The sequence below is a fragment of the Salvelinus fontinalis genome, chromosome 4 (genome assembly GCF_029448725.1).
Source record: "Salvelinus fontinalis isolate EN_2023a chromosome 4, ASM2944872v1, whole genome shotgun sequence".
NCBI lineage: Eukaryota > Metazoa > Chordata > Actinopteri > Salmoniformes > Salmonidae > Salvelinus > Salvelinus fontinalis.
Window position 1 is genome coordinate 56,715,263 of NC_074668.1, and position 21,099 is coordinate 56,736,361.

At 45.2% G+C, this 21,099-nt stretch overlaps 1 long non-coding RNA gene across 1 annotated transcript; it reads left to right on the forward strand.

The window, feature by feature from the left end:
• Nucleotides 1–7,344: 7,344 nt before the first annotated feature.
• Nucleotides 7,345–12,981, forward strand: LOC129854028 (uncharacterized). The gene is made up of 2 exons (XR_008759219.1): nt 7,345–11,970; nt 12,524–12,981. It is a non-coding gene; the product is annotated as an uncharacterized LOC129854028 (long non-coding RNA).
• The last annotated feature ends 8,118 nt before the right edge of the window (nt 12,982–21,099 follow it).

A 21,099-nucleotide genomic window follows, 5' to 3' on the forward strand; every position in this document is an offset into this window, starting at 1 on the left:
GCCAGGCATGAGGTGGGAAGGATGGTCTCGGGTCCGAGGGTGTAGCTGCGGGGCTATTGCGGTGTGACATGGCATCTGGCTTGATATTCTTGTTTCCCGGTCGGAAGGAGAGGGAGAAGTTCAACCGGATGAAAGGCAGGGCCCAAGGCAGGGCCCAGCTAGCTTGCCTGGAATTGATTTGCTTGGCGGTGCAGATTCCAGGTTCTTGTGATCCATCCACACAATAAACTGATGTTCCGCCCCCTCCAACCAGTGTCTTCACTCCTACAATGCCATCTTCACCGCAAGAAGCCACGAATCCCCACATAGTAATTCCTCTCTGTGGCATTGAGGTGATGGTAGAAGAAGGCGCAGGGATGTAATTTGAGGTCCAGGGCTGAACGCTGGGACAGGACAGCCCCCACTCCGACATCAGAAGCGTCGGCCTCCACCATGAACTGATGGGACGGGTCAGGATGAACCAATATGGGAGCTGTGGTGAAGCAGTGCTTAACAAAGCGACAATAAAAGTAGTCAAATCCCAGGAAACGTTGCAGCTGCACTCTGGACGTAGGCTGGGGCCAATCCACCATCGCTTTCACCTTCCTGAGATCCATCTGTACAGTCCCTGCAGCGATGACGTAACCAAGGAAGGGGATGGTGGAGTGATGTAATTTGCATTTTTCCGCTTTCACAAAAAGCTGGTTCTCCAGGAGGCGCTGGAGGACCTGACGAACGTGGAGCACGTGTTCTTGGGCTGAGTTGGAGAAAACGAGGATGTCGTCGAGGTCGACAAAGATGAACCGGTTCAACATGTCACGGAGAACGTCATTAACTTCTCTCAGCTACGGATCCCTTTTACAGGATCACTTTCCTACCAACCGCTAGAATTGCAGGGCGCCAAATGCACAAATATTACAAAAAATATTTATAATCATGCAATCACAAGTGAAATATACCAAAACACAGTTTAGCTTGTTGTTAATCCACCTATCGTGTCAGATTTTGAAAATATACTTTACAGCGAAATAAATCCAAGCTTTTGTGAGTGTAGCTTTCAATGCTACAACAAGCTAGCCTTATATTAGCTTGGTTAGCTTGGTCACGAAAGACAGAAAAGCAATGAAATTAATCGCTTACCTTTGATAATCGTCGGCTGTTTCCACTCACGAGACTCCCAGTTACACAACAAATGTTATTTTTGTTCGATAAATATTACTTTTATCACCAAAAAACACCATTTGGGTTGCGCATTATGCTCAGAAAATCAAAGCCGTGTTCCGTTCGACAAATTCCCAAAAGTGTCCGTAATGGTCGTAGAAACATGTCAAATGTTTTTTATAATCAATCCTCAGGTTGTTTTTAACAAACATAATCGATAATATTTAATACCATAACCTATTCAATAAGAGACAAACGGAAAATGGGGAGCTCCTCTCGCGCGCGCAGGAACTTTTCGGAGGACACTTGACTAGTTTTGAAAAAACATGTTCATTTTTCAAAATAAAAGCCTGAAACTATGTCTAAAGCCTGGTCACAGCCTGAGGAAGCCATTGGAAAAGGAATCTGGTTGATACCCCTTTAAATGGAGGTTATACGGGCCAGGGAACACAGATTTGTTAAAAAATATATAACTTCCGGGTTACATTTTCTCAGGTTTTCGAATGCAGAATAAGTATTGTTATACTCACAGACACTATTTTGACAGTTTTGGAAACTTTGAAGTGTTTTCTATCCTAATCTGTAAATTAAATGCATATTCTATGATCTGGGCCAGAGAAAATGTCTGTTTACGTTGGGCATGTTATTTTCAACAACAACAAAAAATTCTGACCCCTAGCGCTAAGAGGTTTAACCAGGGCCTGGAACACAGTTGGGGTGTTGGTAATGTCAAATGGCATGACCAGATATTAGTAGTGACCGCTGGCCTTGTTGAAGGCAGTCTTCCACTCGTCTTCTTCCCGTATCCGTTACCAGGTGGTAGACCAAGCAGGTCCAACTTGGAAAAAACGGTGGCCCCCTGGAGAAGTCGAAGGCCGAGGCGATGAGAGGTAGCGGGTAGCAGTTCTTCACTGTGATGTTATTGAGGCCCCAGTAGTCAATGCATGGGAGGTGGAGGAGGCAGAAGGACGGATACACCCTGCAATTAGGGAATCCTCGATGTAGGTCTCCATAGCCTTGGTCTATGGACCCGACAGATTGTACAGTCATCCCCGGGGCGGTGTGGTGCCTGGGAGTAGATTCATCCTGCAGTCATAGGGTTGGTGCGGAGGAAGTGAAGTGGCCCGGGCATTACTGAAAAACTCCTGGAGGTCCTGGTACTCTGCCGGAATGGAGGAGAGGTCCGGGGCAACTTCCGTGCCCACAGGAAGACGTCACGGGCAGGCTGTGCTGACTTAAGGCAATGGGCGTCCCATGATGGCACCAGCCCATGATGGCACCAGTTGTCCAGTCTATGAGGGGATAGTGTGGCTGGAACCAATCCCGATACCACGGCAACCGGAGTAGACTTAATTAGCATCAATTGGATTGCCTCGCTGTGATTCCCTGACACTCGTAGGGTGATGGGAGTGGTATTGTGGGTGACCCGGCCTATAAAGCACCCGTCCAAAGCTCTAACGTCCATGGGAATGGAGAGGGGCTGAGTGGGGATGCACAGATCGGATGTCAGGGTAGCGTTCATAAAACTCTCATCGGCCCCAGAGTCGATGAGTATCCAAAGAGATTTCGAGCAGGATGGCATGGGAAGTGGTGAGTAAGGGTGAGTAAGGGAGAGGAAAAGTTCTCCGTATGGTCCACCAGAGTACTCGCCCCTACCGGTGGGCCTGGTCTTTCAATGGACAGGAAGACACAAAATGACCAGTAGTCCCGCAATACAGCATCTCTTCGTGTGAAGCCGGTGTAGACGTTCGGCTGGGGACACCAGAGCTCTGCCTAGTTGCATCGGCTCGGGAAGAGGTGAATCGGCAGACTTCGGAGGAACTCGGGTAGCCTCGGGTCCTCTTGGCCACTGAGACATCGGGGACTTCCGGTATGCCTCGGAGGCAAAGTGGAATTGGACCTTCCCTCCTTCCTACATTCCCGTAGCCGCCCATCAATCCAAATGGTCATGGCAATGAGCACGTCAAGATTTGTCGGTAGTTCCCGGGCTGCTAACTCGTCCTTCACTTCCTACAATATTCCGCGCAGGAACGTGTCGAGCAGCGATTTTGGGTTCCAGGCACTCTCCGCTACCTACGTGCCTTAAACCACTGTATAGTCCGCCACACTGCGGGAGTCTTGCCGAAGCTGGAGTAACTTCTGGGCAGCCTCACTCCTGGACAACGTAGACTCAATAACCTTCTCCTCCGCCACAAACTCCTCCAGACTGAAGCATACAGCCGAATGTTGTTCCCAAACGGCCGTAGCCCAGGCAAGAGCCCTCCCGGAAATCAGCGTGATTAGGTACGCTATCTTTGAACGGTCCGAGGGGAAGGAGGAGGGCTGCAGCTCGATGAATAGAGAACACTGCGTGAGAAACGCCTGACAGGTTCCCGACTCTCCAGCGAAGCATTCCGGGGGAGGTAAGCGGGGTTCTCTGGAAACCGGGGTGGCTGTGCTGCTAACAGCCGGGTTACTGAAAGGCTGAGAGTTTACCGTTGTGGTAGGCTGCCTGACAGACAACCCAATGAATTGCTCCAGCAATGTGTTCAACGTGCGGTCATGGCGTTCGTCCAAGGTCTGGAACCCCTCCATAAGACCATGAAGCAACTCCTCGTGCCTTCCAAGGGTGGCTCCTTGGGAGGAGATGGGGTTGCGGAGCTGGTCCAAGTCTGCTGGGTCCGTCATGGCCAGTTCGTACTGTCAAGGCTCAGAAGAAGACCCAGATGTAGACAGTTTTGAAGTAACAAAAGTTAATTACAAAAACAGGGGGGCAGGCAAACGACAGGACAATTGCAGGCACAGGTCAGTAATCCAGAGCAGAGCCCGAAAGGTACAGAACGGCAGGCTCAGGGCAGGCAGGGGTCAGTAATCCAGGGTGGTGTGACACTGCATGGAACGGCAGGCAGTCTCAGGGTCATGGCAGGCAGAATGGCAAACTCGGGAAAACTAGACAGGAACTAAAGAAAGACAGGAGCATGGGAAATAATGTTGGTAGGCTTGACGGGGAAAAAAGAACTGGCAACAGACAAACAGAGAACACATATATAAATACACTGGGGATAATGGGGAAGATGGGTGACACCTGGAGGAGGGTGGAGAAAAGCACAATGACAGATGAAACAGATCAGGGTGTAACAACTCCAGCGTCTTAACAGATTAGACACCTGGACTCCACATTGATTATGGATACAAACATCCCCTAGTCTAGTGGCAGAGCCTTCCGGGCGATTCCAAACCTGCGGGAGTGGAAAATATTTTTTGGTATCTCAGATTGTTCTGGCAATTCTTACATAGAAACTTAAATCACTATGAGTGATGTTTTAAATGCCTTTTGCATCTATTTCACAAACCATTTTAAGAAAATCATGATGAAATTGGACACTTTTAAGCCCTTTTTAGAAATGTACATGCCTCCTGTAAGACCTTATGATCTGTGAACTGTTCATGATACAAACAACATCTTGGTGGCATTATACTCCACATAGTATGCTCCAAATAAAATATGGAGTATTGACACTGAAAAAAAAATCTTCAAATTCATTATTTCAACATAAAAAAAGATGAAAAGCTCAAAACTACTCTTTTTTATTTTGTTCATTTTAAGACATATTGTTTGTAACAATATACTTTATAAATACATTACATTTACAGAGTGGGCTCTCGGCTAATTCTGAAGTTATGATACATTTTATAAGCACCACAAACATTGTGAATCGGAAACTCCCTTTGCTCGTGACTTGCCGAATGTGCAATCCTAAAGGAGGGTTGTGATCGGTTAATGTTCTATAATGTACATTTCTATGTATAAAATGGGTCATATCATTAAAAGTACCAGAGCCCACTCTGAAAATGTACTTGTTTGAAGATTATATTGTTCCAAACAATATGTCTACAAATAAGCAAAATAAATGAAGGTTGTTTGAGATATTAATATTAATGTTTAATGTTGATCAAATAAATGTGAAAATGTATCTTTCAGAATCTAGACATACTCCATATTTGAGAAAAAACTAAAAGGAGAATGATGACACCAAAATGTTGTCCGTATCATGCATGGTTCACAGATCATAGGGTGTTACAAGAGGCATGTACAGGTCTAAAAAGGCCCTAAGATTGCCAATTTCATAAAGATTTTCAAAAAATGTAAAAAGCATGTTAAACATTCTTCCTCACAATATGGGAGAATTGCCAGAACAATCTGAGATACTGAAAATATTTTCTGCTCCCTTTGGCGTGGAATCCCCCTTCCAGTTAGGATTAAGGGATTCATACTAAAAATAACCCCCATGGCTATAGTGTTGCTCGGTGTTGTCTAACACAGTGAAAGTATGATGTCGCCAGCTACCTCAAGCGTGCAGTCCATTCAAGGTGCATTATGATTGATGCTCCCTGATGATGGCTGTATGTTCTAATATGGACACTGTATGTAATGTCGGAAAAGGGCGGGTTTTTGCCTTCAATTTCCATTGTCCTCCAAGCGTGGCGGAATATCCCCTATCCATCCTGTTGGCATGGACTGGTGTTTTGTCAAATCGTGTATCCATCCATAAGGGATCATAACACGAGGGGGGGATCATGTCCTCAGTGAGGACACGTTGCGCCGTAACATCAATTTAAGAGAAGGCACATGATGGATCCCTCTCATAGGTACGGGTCGGGGGAGGGGTCACAAATAATTAACAGGAAGTGGTTATGAGTGAAAGCTCTCTTGTGAGGGACCAACACTGTCCCAGGGTGCATCTGAGAGCCCTTCCTTTGTTAGCAGCCGAGGTGGGGGAGGACTGGGAGAAGGGGGGGGGGGGAGGCGGAAGAGAGGAGAAGAGGGGGGGAAGCCCCATCTGTCACAGAGCTGGTGGGGTCAGTACTTTTGTTGTTCAGGAGTGATGAGATAGATAGATAGATAGATGTGTGTGCGCGTGCGTGCGTGTGTGCGTGAGGAGATAGATGGTAGTCAACATCATGAATTAGGGACCAACCACTGGTTTAATCAAGCCAAGTGACCCAGTGTGATACACACAAATGCATCAGGGACTCCTCCACAAACATGTGCATGCATATACACGCGAGAGCACTCACACACACACACACACACACACACACACACACACACACACACACACACACACACACACACACACACACACACACACACACACACACACACACACACACACACACACACAAATAGGTAGTGAAAATATGTATTATACATATATATATATATTTTTTTTTCATTATTATTATTTTTTATTTTTTATTGGTGGCATCATTATTTCCATAGGATCTCTCAAAAAAAGTTTTTCACAGAACATTTCAACTCACCAGCGGCATAAGAAAGAATGGAGAAGGTCCTGATGCAGAGGTAGAGAGAGATGAGAGAGGGAAGGGAGGAAGTGCCAGTGAAGGCATGAGAAGGTTGACCTAGGAAAGATGTTACTGTTGGTGGGGAGGAGGAAGGGGAGAGGGTGGGACATAGGGACACAACCTGTACAGATGTTCAGACTGACATCAAAGTACTGAAGCAGCTCTGAAGTCGTCTCTGAGGAGGAGCAACTGACAGGGAGCCAGAGGTAGGCTGCAGTGGCTACAGAGTGTAGTTAATACACCTAATCAGAAAGCCACTTGTTTTATTGGGGTAAAGGCAAAACGAGATTAGGATAAGGTTCGTCACCAATTCTCTTTGCTGGTCACTATTATATTATATAGTTGGTTTGTCAATGTTAATCAATTTAGGAGGCTACTGCGCAGATTCACCATATTGCTATCCTGTCACTTCGACCTGAATTAAATGAAGGGATTCCTTTATCTGGCCTGGGTTACACCGGTTGAAGGAGTTTAAACCGGTTGAATGTGATTGCATTCGTTTTGTAAGCGGGCTGCCTCCCGGTGTGAGCCAGGTGCCACGCTCTGGCCGACCGCGAAGTCGGAGCAAAACAAAAGTGGTGTGATGAGGATTCTGTGTTTTCCCATAAACGCTTTATCTGCCGTCCCAGTGAAAAATAGATTGAAATTTCTAACATCTATTTTATGGAAAATAGATGTTGTATGTGTCTGGACGATGCCCAATGCTCCCTTGTTGATATCATGTCCGAGCAGCGCAAACACAGATTACTGTTTGATTTGAGGAGAGCGCTCCTCGCTCCCCGCTTTCGACCGGATAAACCCGGCACAGAGTAATAAAACTCCCTCAATAACCACCACCTGCGTTGTGCGCGATGTGCGCATGCGTAGTCCTACAGCCCCGACGTTGGCGTCAGTCAGCACTAAAATGCTATCCGGTTAGATTTCCCCGTCAACGGGTTGTGCCAAAACTGTGCTCTCTGCGCCTTGCTTCCTCTCCACAGCACGAACACGGACGAAAAGAACACCATGTTATCCAGATTTAAAGACGCTACATTTCAGCAGTGAAAAGAGGAGGGAGAGACGGAGGAGAGTGAACGAACAACATAGGCTAGAAAGGGACTCGGAGAAGGGAGAATCCCACCGACCATCTGCGTGAGGCGAGAGAGAGGAGGAGGAGGCCAAAGGGAGAGCAGCAGCAGACTGCGCTTTGGAATAACCTACGGTTCCCTTTGATTTGAGAGGAGAATTTTGAATTGTATTTATTATTCTGCGAGACGTTTTACTAAATTCCCACAAAATGTCATCTTCTGGCAAAGACAACAGCGCACACTATATGAACTATGTGGGACCTTATCGTTTGGAAAAGACCCTCGGCAAAGGACAGACAGGTTAGTCCTTGTCTCTTGTCTAGCCGTGGATGATGTGTAGCCTATCGCTCCCGGTTGCTGGCTGTCAATGAAAGCACTGGTTGTCTTTTATGGGTTATGCTCACATGGGCTAGAACATATAGGCTACTCTGTAGGTTATTGTGGATTGGATGGATTTGTTTTAGGTTGCATCACAGACGTGCGGGCTGGTTGCTTCTAGTTCCCACTGATTGCTTTTGACTCATTGCATCAATCGGGGTTGAGAGCTTTCAGTCAGTGGGACTGTGCATTTGAACGTCTGTTGTGGATTATCCTAAAATGCAACTTTCTAATAAAAGGGAATACACTGGTCCGCCCTGTAGCCCCCCAGTCAACTGGCTACGGTAAGGCTACATGTAGTTCACACGGGTTACGTGTGATTATTGAAATGTAATAATCATGTCCCTTTAATCCTCATTGCCAGACAACGGGTAGATGGTATTCTAATGTTGCCTTGTAGCGTGTCGCTGTCTTCCAACATGCACACATTTTTTGTCGGTTACAATGCTGCTTCAGGGAAGTCTGCGTTGATCTTTGCAAAATAAGACAGGGCAAGCGACTGCACTACACAAGCGTGCTTCTCTGTCAGTCCCTGCAATGACAAGCACTAGCGCAATTGCTGCTGCAATTTCGATTTTTAATCCCAAACTACACGCATGTGGTGAATTTTGTTTTTATAAACGAAAGATTGACGTAGTCTAGTGATTTTCCTGATTCCCTATTTGTATCCGGCTAAAGCAGTTTTGAATAAAAATAAATAGACTATGTGGGAGGCAGAGCATCCCCAAAACGACTAGGCAATGATGTGGGTACCACTGTCATGTGGGTACCACTGTCATAGGCTATAGGCTACTTTTTTTGAAGGATCAAAAGAGACAGAGCCTATAGGCTATAGGCTACAAAGTGCATGCTCAGAGAGGCACAAAGCAAAGTTATAATTCTAAAATGGCTGCTGGGATGGTGTAAATAAAACAAGGGTGCATTACACACTGCAATGGATATTCCAACCTTGAGCTCATGCTGATCAAGACCATTTGTTTGTGCTGTCTAACCAATGCTGGCGGTGCTGTTTTAAGCCTACAGTGGCAGTTCAGGAGGAGAGTCAAATAATTATTTTCGAAAATAATTTAGGATTAGGTCTAGCCCCCCAAAAATTCATTATCTTGATTGCGGACTAGTTTATAGCCTATGTACTGTTTAATTTGAGAAGGAGAGGTGGAAGATGAGCAAGAGGACGGGAGGTCGACTTTGATAGCTTGCTACTACTATAATTGATTTGAATAAAATATGTTTGTTGACCATGTTGCATTTATCAGAGTTATTGACCTCACAATAAGCCAGATTTGAGTCACTTACATTGTGGTGCTGAAACCTGAAGCAGCAGTCACGGCAAAATCAATTGGAAATGGACAGCTCAGGGTGCTGAAAGTAGGCACATTTGAGTAGGCATAATACATTTGACTACTAACAACAACAACAACATTAGACTACTAACAACAAGAGGGCTTTGTGTTTGAGCCTATTTCTTCCTATTCAAGAAATAAGAGGTAGGCCTTCCTGTTTCACAGACGAAATTACGCTGTAGGCTGCTATATACAGTACCAGTCAAAAGTTTGACACACCTACTCATGCAAGGGTTTTTCTTTATTTTGACTATTTTCTACATTGTAAAATAATAGTGAAGACATCAAACTAGGAAATGACAGATATGGAATCATGTCGTAACCAAAAAAGTGTTAAACAATTTTTTTATTTTTTATATTTAAGATTCTTGAAAGTAAGCCAGATTACTGAATTGATGACAGCTTTGCACACTCTTGGCATTCTCTCAACCAGCTTCATGCGGTAGTCAACTGGAATGCATTTGAATTAACACGTGTGCCTTGTTAAAAGTTCATTTGTGCAATTTCTTTCCTTCTTAATGCGTTTGAGCCAATCAGTTGTGTTGTAACAAGGTACGGGTGGTATACAGACGATAGCCCTATTTGGTAAAAGACCAAGTGCATATTATGGCAAGAACAGCTCAAATAAGCAAAGAGAAACGACAATCCATCATTACTTTAAGACATGAAGGTCAGTCAATCTGGAAAATTTCAATAACTTTGAATGTTTCTTCAAGTGCATTCGCAAAAACCATCAAGCGCTATGATGAAACTGGCTCTCATGAGGATCGCCACTGGAAAGGAAGATCCAGAGTTACCTCTGCTGCAGAGGATATGTTCATTAGAGTTACCAGCAAGCGTTCAAGTAACAGACACATCTCAACATCAACTGTTCAGAGGAGACTGTGTGAATCAGGCCTTCATGTTTGAATTGCTGCAAATAAATCACTACTAAAGGACACCAATAAAAGGGCCTCCCGGGTGGAGCAGTGGTCTAGGGCACTGCATCGCAGTGCTAACTGCGCCACCAGAGTCTCTGGGTTCGCCCCCAGGCTCTGTCGCAGCCGGCCGCGACCGGGAGGTCCGTGGGGCGACGCACAATTGGGCCAGCGTCGTCCGGGTTAGGGAGGGTTTGGCCGGCAGGGATTTCCTTGTCTCATCGCGCTCCAGCGACTCTTGTGGCGGGCTGGGCGCAGTGCGCGCTAACCAAGGGGGGCCAGGTGCACGGTGTTTCCTCCGACACATTGGTGCGGCTGGCTTCCGGGTTGGAGGCGCGCTGTGTTAAAGAAGCAGTGCGGCTTGGTTGGGTTGTGCTTCGGAGGACGCATAGCTTTCGACCTTCGTCTCTCCCGAGCCCGTACGGGAGTTGTAGCGATGAGACAAGATAGTAATTACTAGCGATTGGATACCACGAAAATTGGGGAGAAAAGGGGATAAAATAAAAAAATAAAAAATAAAAAAAAGGACACCAATAAGAAGAAGAGACTTGCTTGGGCCAAGAAACACGAGTAATGGACATTAGACCGGTGGAAATCTGTCCTTTGGTCTGATGAGTCCAAATATGAGATTTTAGGTTCCAACTGCTGTGTCTTTCTGAGACGTGGAGTAGGTGAACGGATGGTCTCTGCAAGTGTGGTTCCCACCGTGAAGCATGGAGGAGGAGGTGTGATGGTGTGGGGGTGCTTTGCTGGTGACATGGTCTATGATTTATTTAGAATTCAAGGCACACTTAACCAGCATGGCTACCACAGGATTCTGCAGTGATACGCCATCCCATCTGGTTTGCGCTTAGTGGGACTATCATTTATTTTTTAACAGGACAATGACCCAACACACATCCAGGCTGTGTAAGGGCTATTGACCAAGAAGGAGAGTGATGGAGTGTTGCATCAGATGACCTGGCCTCCACAATCACACGACCTCAACCCAAATGAGATGGTTTGTGATGAGTTGGACTGCAGAGTGAAGGAAAAGCAGTGCTCAGTATATGTGGGAACTCCTTCAAGACTGTTGGAAAAGTAGTCCAGGTGAAGCTGGTTGAGAGAATGCCAGGAGTGTGCAAAGCTGTCATCAAGGCAAAGGGTGGCTACTTTGAAGAATCTAAAATCAACACTTTCTTTGGTTACTGCATGATTCCACGTGTTTTATTTCAAGGTTTTGATGTCAGTATAATCTACAATGTAGAAAATAGTAAAAATAAAGAAAAACCCTTGAATGAGTAGGTAAATAGATTTGGTGGTAAATCCCTCCACCCACCATGCACCCTTTAAATAGCTTACCTCAGTGTCAGTGAAGGGTTGTTAAGTTAAAACCAGGACTCGAATTGAGGGGGTATGAGACATAGGCCTACCTAGGGATGAAACTGTTACCGGTTTCACGATAAACCACGGTAAAATTCCCAGCAATTAGTATTACTGTTTCAAATATTAATTATTATTAAAAACCGTGTTTGATTACCACGGTTTGAAAAACTCCCGGTAAATGCTGTCCAGCATCAACCAAAGTTAGCGAAAGTCTGACGCAGGCGCATCATGCAACATGGGTTTTGTTTTGTGAGATTTTTCAGCCTTTTTGGGTTTTACAAGAGTGCCGAAGGAAACATAATCGAAGATGGTCACCCTGTCTGCAGAACATGCAACAACAATTGCTGCGAAAGGGGGCAACACTTCAAATCTCTCGAGTCATCTTCGTGCCCACCACTTCATAGCGAATTCAAGGTACGTTAACTTTTAGCTCAATGATTGATGTGGGGACTTCGGACTGGGGGAAAATGTCATGGTTTGTCTGTCTAACTTGCTAATAGCTCGTCAATAATGTAACCTGAAGCTTTCAGTGTCTCTTGTAAAAACTGCACGTTATTCTGCTGCTGTATGCGTCGTGTGTCTGCAGACTCTATTCGCTCATTGCACACGATAACACGTTATGTAGTTTAGTCACTCAACCAACATATTTTGTTCATTTAAAATCCGGCAGACGTCGACTTTGTTGTAAAAGTGTTCCAACAGGAGAAACACTATAGACTCCTATGTACAAGACTCCAGTATTTACGTCAATTGTTGGGCTCATTGCAATGACTATCACTGTCTTCTTAAGACTCATTTGTATTTATGTCAATTGTGCATGGGGTCATTGCATATACTCAAATGCAACACAGAAGATAGACTGTGTGTGTGCGTGTGTGTAAGTGAATAATAATAATTATAATTATAATGTAACAACACCAATAATGATAATAATAATACATTAATAATGTTATTCACTTGTTTACAGAGTGGGCGTGCAGCAGGCAAACCCAGTGATGCTACCGGTCCCTCCTCAACTGCAGTTGTGACACAGACACTCGATCAAGCATTTAAAAGGCAGGCTGCTTATGCACCCACATCAAAAAAAATGCTCAAGACCTCACTGCAGCCCTTTCATATCACATTGCAAAGGACATGATGCCATTTCAAATTGTTGAGAGGCCTGGCTTTCTGAGGCTGATGAAGGTTGCCGTGCCTCACTACAAAGTGAGTGCTGCTAATTGTATTTGTTTGTTTATTTGATTTGCTTACTTAAGGTTGTGTTCATTAAAACCTGCACAAGGGACATTTTTACCTCTCATGGCCACATGGTGCCATCTTTAATGTTAATGTTATTATTTGAATGTTTATGCACACAAAAAGTGCATAGTGCTGCTAATTTGATCTGTTGTTTGTTGGATTTCAAAATAAAACTTGGTGAAATGATTTCAGTGTGTGTATCAGTACTTTTTCAACATTTCCAGCACATTTTAAACAACACCGCGATAATACTGATAACCGTGATCATTTTGGTCACTATACATAATCGTGATATGAATTTTTTGTACCGTTTCGTCTCTAGGCATTCCTGTTATTAAAGTAAATTATGAAAAGCACAGGCCTACCCATTGTTAGCTTAAGATTTTGAAGAAAATAAAACATCTGGTTATATAAGGTGATCTGTAACAGTGCTTTTGTTCCACAATGCTTTATGCTAGAAACAAGCTGTAGAATACCCTGGAAAGACATGACTCTGATGCATATGAGGATAACATGGTTTCATTTCTTTGACATTCAGAGGCTGATCTACAACTTTCTACAGCCGAGGAGACAAAAAATGGTGTAATTCTGTCACTATCAATTGATCAAGCTTTTCACTTCCTGTACAATAGAAGATGTTTAAACCCAGACAGCTTTAAAGGAAACACTTGGGACCTCATCTCGTTGGGTTAAACCACGGAAGAAGGGTAGCCAGTATTTAAAGCTTACATTTTTTCTGCATCAGTAGGCCTACTGTCTGGGGTTGGAAAAGTAGGCCTATCTTTTGAAAGTGCCATGCTCAGATTCCTAATGATAACTCAGATTCATTGCAAACAAGACATACTGATTTGGCATTGGAGAAATATGATACGATGAACACATAGCCTATCTCTCTGTCCATTCTTAGCCTGTAATTTTGGTCATTTGTGTGGTATAAAAAAATATTCTGCTAATATGTAAAAAATTATGGAGAATTGCATGAAATTATTATAAAAGATCCCCAAAAATTCTGATCAGCAAATATGATGGTAGATTCATGCAATGGTTTTACTGTAAAGTAAATCATTCCACCCCTACTCTTGTCCACGGTGGTCTGTGAACCCACAACCTTCTGGCCTGCAACCCAGTGCGCAATTGAAATTCCTGCGTTGCCATGTAATGCTTATAGGACGAAGAACAGTTTCTAAAACGGCATATCTAAGGCTCTGGTCTGTTCAAGTAATGAGGGTAAACGGTTGTCATGTTCTCTGCTATCCACTTTTAGTTATTATTTTGGATATAGAGGATGGTCACTTTTTTGTCAAGCATTCAGGGAGTGTTTAGGTCAAATATACACTACCGTTCAAAAGTTTGGGGTCACTTAGAAATGTCCTTGTTTTGGAAAGAATAGCACATTTTTTCTCCATTAAAATAACATAAAATGGATCAGAAACACAGTGTACACATTGTTAATGTTGTAAATGACTATTGTAGCTGGGAACAGCTGATTTTTTATGGAATATCTACATAGGCGTACAGAGGCCCATTATCAGCAGCCATCACTCCTTTGTTCCAATGGCACGTTGTGTTAGCTAATCCAAGTTTATCATTTTAAAAGGCCAATTGATTAGAAAACCATTTCGCAAATATGTTAGCACAGCTGAAATGTGTTGTTCTGATTAAAGAAGCAATACAACTGGCCTTCTTTAGACTAGTTGAGTATCTGGAGCATCAGTTTTTGTGGGTTCGATTACAGGCTCAAAATGGCCAGAAACAAACAAACTTTCTTCTGGAAATTCATCAGTCTATTCTTGTTCTGCGAAATGAAGGCTATTCCATGTGAGAAATTTCCAAGAAACTGAAGATCTCATACAACACTGTGTACTACTCCCTTCCCAGAACTGGCTCTAACCAGAATAGAAAGAGGAGTGGGAGGCCCCGGTGCACAACTGAGCAAGAGTACAAGTACATTAGAGTCTCTAGTTTGAGAAACAGAAACCTCACAAGTCATCAACTGGCAGCTTCATTAAATAGTACCGGCAAAACACCGGTCTCAACGTCAACAGTGAAGAGGCAACTCCGGGATGCTAACCTTCTAGGCAGAGTTGCAAAGAAAAAGCCATATCTCAGACTGGCCAATAAAAAGAAAAGATTAAGATGGGCAAAAGAACTCAGACACTAGACAGATGAAGATTGGAAAAAAGTGTTATGGACAGATGAATCTAAGCTTGTGTTTGGATCACATTCGTGAGATGCAGAAAAAAAATAAAAGATGCTGTAGGAGTGCTTGACGCCATCTGTCAAGCATGGTGGAGGCAATGTGATGGTCTGGGGGTGCTTTGGTGGTGGTAAAGTAGGAGATTTGTACAGGGTAAAATGGATCTTGAAGAAGGAAGGCAACACCATGCCATACACTGTGGACGGCGCTTAATTGGAGCCAATTTCCTCCGACAACAGGTCAATGACCCAAAGCACAGCTCCAAACTATGCAAGAACTATTTAGGGAAGAAGCAGTCAGCTGGTATTCTGTCTATAATCACCGGATCTCAACCCCATTGAGTTGTTTTGGAGCAGCTTGACCGTATGGTACGTAAGAAGTGCCCATCAAGCCAATCCAACTTGTGGGAGGTGCTTCAGGAAGCATGGGGTGAAATCTCTTCAACAAATTAACTCAACAAATTGACAACTAGAATGCCAAAGGTCTGCAAGGCTGTAATTGCTGTAAATGGAGGATTCTTTGACGAAAGCAAAGTTTAAAGGACACAATTATTATTTCAATTAAAAATAATTATTTATAACCATGTCAACATCTTGACTATATTTCCTATTAATTTTGCAACTTATTTCATGTATGTTTTTATGGAAATCAAGGAAATTTCTAAGTGACCCCAAAGAATTCCACATTTTTGTTAAACCGATTGTGTTTTTTGTTTGTTTATCTGCGTTGTTTGTAACTTATTCTTTTACTATTTTTGTACATAATGTTGCCGCTACCGTCTCTTATGATCAGAAATAATTTCTAGACATCAGGACAGCGATAACTCACCACGGACTAGCAGAATCCTTTTTCTTCTTTCACGAATCTGACGAGCTCGAGGCGGAGGATATACGGCTCCCTCGGGAACAGGCCCCAACCCCAGTGATCTGCGGGAAGAGGAGGCGGAGAAAGAGAGGCCGGAGGACGGGCTGCCTTCTGAGGAGTAGGCGGCGATCGAATAAACCCCACTCCCCTCAATTCTGCTCGCAAACATACAATCTTTGGACAAAAAAATGGACGTATTGCTTTAATGCAGGTAAACTTAAATCAGTTTTACCTAATTTCTATCAACATGTTAAATGTGCAACCAAAGGGAAAAGAACTCTGGACCACCTATAGTCCACACACAGAGATGCTTACAAGCTCTCACTCGCTCTCCATTTGGCAAATCTGACCATAATTCTGTCCTCCTGATTCCTGCTTACAAGCAAGCAAATTGAAGCAGGAAGCACCAGTGACTAGATCAATAAAAAAGTAGTCAGATGAAGCAGATAATAAGTGCATCGATGACGTCTTCCCCACAGTGACCGTACGTACATACCCCAAACAGAAACCATGGATTACAGGCAGCATCCGCACTGAGCTAAAGGCTAGAGCTGCCGCTTTCAAGGAGCGGGACTCTAACCCGGAAGGTTATAAGAAATCCTGCTATGTCCTCCAACGAACCATCAAACAGGGAAAGCATCAATACAGCAGTAAGATCGAGTCGTACTACACCGGCTCTGACGCTCGTCAGATGTGGCAGGACCATTAAAGACTACAAAGGGAAGTACAGCCGAGAGCTGCCCAGTGACATGAGACTACCGGACAAGCTAAACTACTTATATGCTCGCTTCGAGGCAAATAACACTGAAACATGCATGAGAGCACCAGCTGTACCGGAAGACAGTTTGATCACGCTGTCCGCAGCCGATGTGAGTAAGACCTTTAGACAGGTCAACATTCACAAGGCCGCAGGGCCAGACAGATTACCAGTACTCCGAGCATGCGCTGACCAACTAGCAAGTGTCTTCACTGACATTTTCAACCTCTCCCTGTCCGAGTCTGTAATACGTAATATGTAATATGGTTTAAGCAGACCACCATAGTGCCTGTGGCCAAGAACACTAAGGTAACCTGCCTAAATGACTACCGACCCGTAGCACTCACGTCTGTAGCCGTGAAGTGCTTTGAAGGGCTGGTCGAGGCTCACATCAACACTATTATTCCAGGAACCCTAGACCCACTCCAATTTGCATACCACCCAAACAGATCGACAGATGATGCAATCTCTATTGCACTCCACACTGCCCTGTCCCACCTGGACAGAAGGAACACCTATGCGAGAATGCTATTCATTGACTATAGCTCAGCTTTTAACACCATAGGGCCTTCAAAGATCATCAGTAAGCTAAAGACTCTGGGACTAAACACCTCCTTCTGCAACTGGATCCTGGACTTCCTGACGGGCCGCCCCCAGGTGGTAAGGGTAGGTAACAACACATCCGCCACACTGATCCTCAACACAGGGCCCCCTCAGGGGTGCGTGCTCAGCCCCCTCCTGTACTCCCTGTTCACTCATGACTACACAGCCAGGCACGACTCCAACACCATCATTACATTTTCCGATGACACAACAGTGGTAGGCCTGATAAACCGACAACAATGAGACAGCCTATAGGGAGGAGGTCAGAGACCTGGCCAGGACAACAACCTCTCCCTCAACGTGATCAAGACAAATGAGATGATTGTGAACTACAGGAAAGGAGGACCGAGCACGCCCCCATTCTCATTGATGGGGCTGAGCGTGGAGCAGGTTGAGAGCTTCAAGTTCCTTGGCGTCCACATCACCAACAAATGAACATGGTCCAAGCACACCATGACAGTCGTGAAGCGGGCACGACAAAACCTATTCCCCCTCAGGAGTCTGAAAAGATTTGGCATGGGTCCTCAGATTCTCAAAAGGTTCAACAGCTGCACCATCGAGAGCATCCTGACTGGTTGCGTCACTGGTATGGCAACTGCTCACTGGTATGGCAACTGCTCGTTCTCCGAACGCAAGGCACTACAGAGGGTAGTGCGTACAGCCCAGTACATCACCGGGGCCAAGATTCCTGTCATCCAGGACCTCTATACCAGGCGGTGTCAGAGGAAGGCCCTGAAAATTGTCAAAGACTCAAGCCACCCTCGTCATAGACTGTTCTCTCTGCTACCACACGGCAAGTGGTACCGGAGCGCCAAGTCTAGGTCCAAGAGGCTTCTAAACAGCTTCTACCCCCAAGCCATAAGACTCCTGAACATCTAGTCAAAAGGCTACCCAGACTATTTACATAGCACCCCCCCCCCTCCCCACACCACTGTCACTCTCTGTTGTCATCTATGCATAGTCACTTTAATTAAATCTACCTACATGTACATACTGCCTCAACTAACCGGTGCCCTCACACATTGACTCTGTACCGGCACCACCTGTATATATTGTTATTTTTTACTGCTCCTCTCTAATTACTTCTTAATCTTATCTCTCATTCTTATCATTTTTTTTTGAAGCATTGCACTGTTGTATTCGGCGCATGTGACAAAAAACTTGATTTGATTTGACCTTTGAACGGTGTATTTTGCTGAGAAGTCCGACTTTCTCCATTTAATCCTCATTAATAACGTTCACTCCCTAATTATTCCCAATTTTGTCTCGGCTGCTTAACAATGCAAAAGGTTTTTACACGGACTTCTGGTTGTCCTTCATATGCGTCCTTTGCAATAGGAGTCCTGTCACGTTCTGTTAATTCAGTAACTAGTTCAAATCTACGCCAACCACTTCCAGGGCTGTATAGAGGCGAGGGTGACATGGCCTGCCTGCGTTGAACTGCGTTCATCAATATAGAACTCACACATTAGGGCGTACATTCATACAGTAGCCTCCTATAACACACACACACACTGTAATTCTCACTCCAAAGCTCCTGCTGTTTACAGTACTATGGACGAGAGAGAGAGGGGCACAGTCCTATATTACCATGCAAGTTAGCGAGGTCACACAGCAGTTGGAACCCGTACTCTGGTCTCATTACCATATTTATGTGAAGGCTTTACATTGATAGGCAATGGGTTACATAGTAAGTAGAGAACTATGCTAATGACTTACTGTGTAAGCCTACTAGTCATTTTCCACATTACTGGAGGGGACAAAACCAACTCCGGGAACTTAGTTCAAATTCCCTGGAATCATTGGCTTGTATTAGCATTGGCTCTTGCACTGCGTTGCATTTGATTGGTCACGGAGAGCTGCTAGTGGCATTACGTCATTCCATTCCCATATGAACGCATTCATTCGGGTCACCTTCTGTACCTGTGTCCTTGTATACCATAGGTTCTCATAGGTGCTCAGGGTGCCAGGTAGCCTAGCGTTTAGAGCGTTGGGCCAGCACCTCCACCCCCTCTCATCTAGTCCTCTTTCCCCACCACAATGCTCTCTAGCCTGGGTAAGCGTTTAGAGCGTTGGGCCAGCACCTCCACCCCCTCTCATCTAGTCCTCTTTCCCCACCACAATGCTCTCTAGCCTGGGTAAGCGACGTCCCAGCTTCCCTTAGCAGTCCAACATCAGTCCAACATCTAAAATCTCCGCTAGCAACCCTACCCCTCTCTGCCATCCTGTTCTTCCCACCACCTTGTCCTTTGGGTAAAAGGCATGCCACGTGTGTGGAGCTTGTGTCGTCTGTTCGACCCTGTCCCCTCCAGGGCTCCAGTGTCCAGTCCAACTATGACTCCGCGTCCTGAAGTGAATCTAAAGTGGAGCCGGGCCGCAAGCAGGAACGCTGCTGAATGACTCTCTGTGTATGCGCGTGTGTGTGCGCGTGCGTGTGTGTGTGACTGTGCGCACGTCTTCACACGAGACGTGACAGAAAGAGAGAGCGCGTGTGTGTATACTTAGACCATTGACAATGTGTGTTATTATTTCTGGCTGTCCTTCGTATGCATCCTTTGCACTTGGAGACCTGTTTCTTATTTCTTATTTTGTGTGTGTGTGCGTGTGCGCGCGCGCGTGTTGTGCCGGCTCTAGCGCGACTGTGAGGCTGACTGAGGTTGTTGATGGCTGCTATTACAAATAGACTTTCCCTGTGCTGCGTCTGCAGGGAGAGAACAGAGAAGCCCGTATGTCATCCCACTCCCACACCAGGAGTTTAGGCAGGGGGAGAGACGTGTGTTTGTGCGTGTGTGTGTGTGTGTGTGTGTGTGTGTGTGTGTGTGTACGTGTGTGCGTGCGCGCGCGCGTATCACACACAGAGCTTATGTGGAACCCCCAAGGGGGCCAGGATTTAAACAGGAAGCCTTCTAGCCTAATTCAATTTTCTACCTCAAATGAGAAACCCAGCACCTCTCCTACCCTCCTATAAGATTACAATGATTGATATTGAGATCATCTAGGGGCCTGTATCATTGTTCAACATGCACACAATGGTTCCTTGAAAGTAAGGACTGAAGCCATGGTTGCAATGCTTTCAAATGTGAATCGATGGTAAACGATACATTCTTTGTTTATTGTGGTGCTCCTAAATTAGTGTTTCGGCAACATTGAATGGTTCAAATGAATGGCAGGTTTTGGAATGGGATTGCTAGGTGATTTTTCTACAGGGGCCAAACTGGAGGCGTTTTGCCAAGAAGAGCTGTCTTGCTGGGCAGACTCAGAACAATTAGTCTGTGTGTTTTCATCTCTAAGAGTTGGAGCCCCTTTTAACGCAGGCTTTCCAGCCTCATATTTGGTCCTCATTTGCTAAGTGTCCAGCTGTGTGTCTGTGTGTGTGTGTGTGTGTGTGTGTGTGTGTGTGTGTGTGTGTGTGTGTGTGTGTGTGTGTGTGTGTGTGTGTGTGTGTGTGTGTGTGTGTGTGTGTGTGTGTGTGTGTGTGTGTGCGTGCGTGCGTGCGTGCGTGCGTGCGTGCGTGCGTGCGTGTGTGTGTGTCGGGCAGCAGCAGTGGGGATGGTTGTCATGGTTTCATCTCTCCTCTGACAATGGTCATGCTTTCCATCCTGGAGATCACAGCAAGACTGCAGCCGTCTAGCTTTTTATATCCCTCTCTCCTCCCCTCGCCTTCTCTCCCACTCGCCCTTAGCCCCTCTCTCTTTCCTTTGCTCGCCACTGCTCCCCTCTCCCCCACTCTATCACTATCACGTCTCTCTCTTCATCTCTTCTCTCACTCTCCTGTAGCCTCTCTCTCCTTTCTCATCTCTTCCACACTCTAACACTACCCCCCCTCTCCCTTCTCGCCATGGCCTACTTCCATACTCCCCTCCGCTCTTTCCTCTCTAGCCTC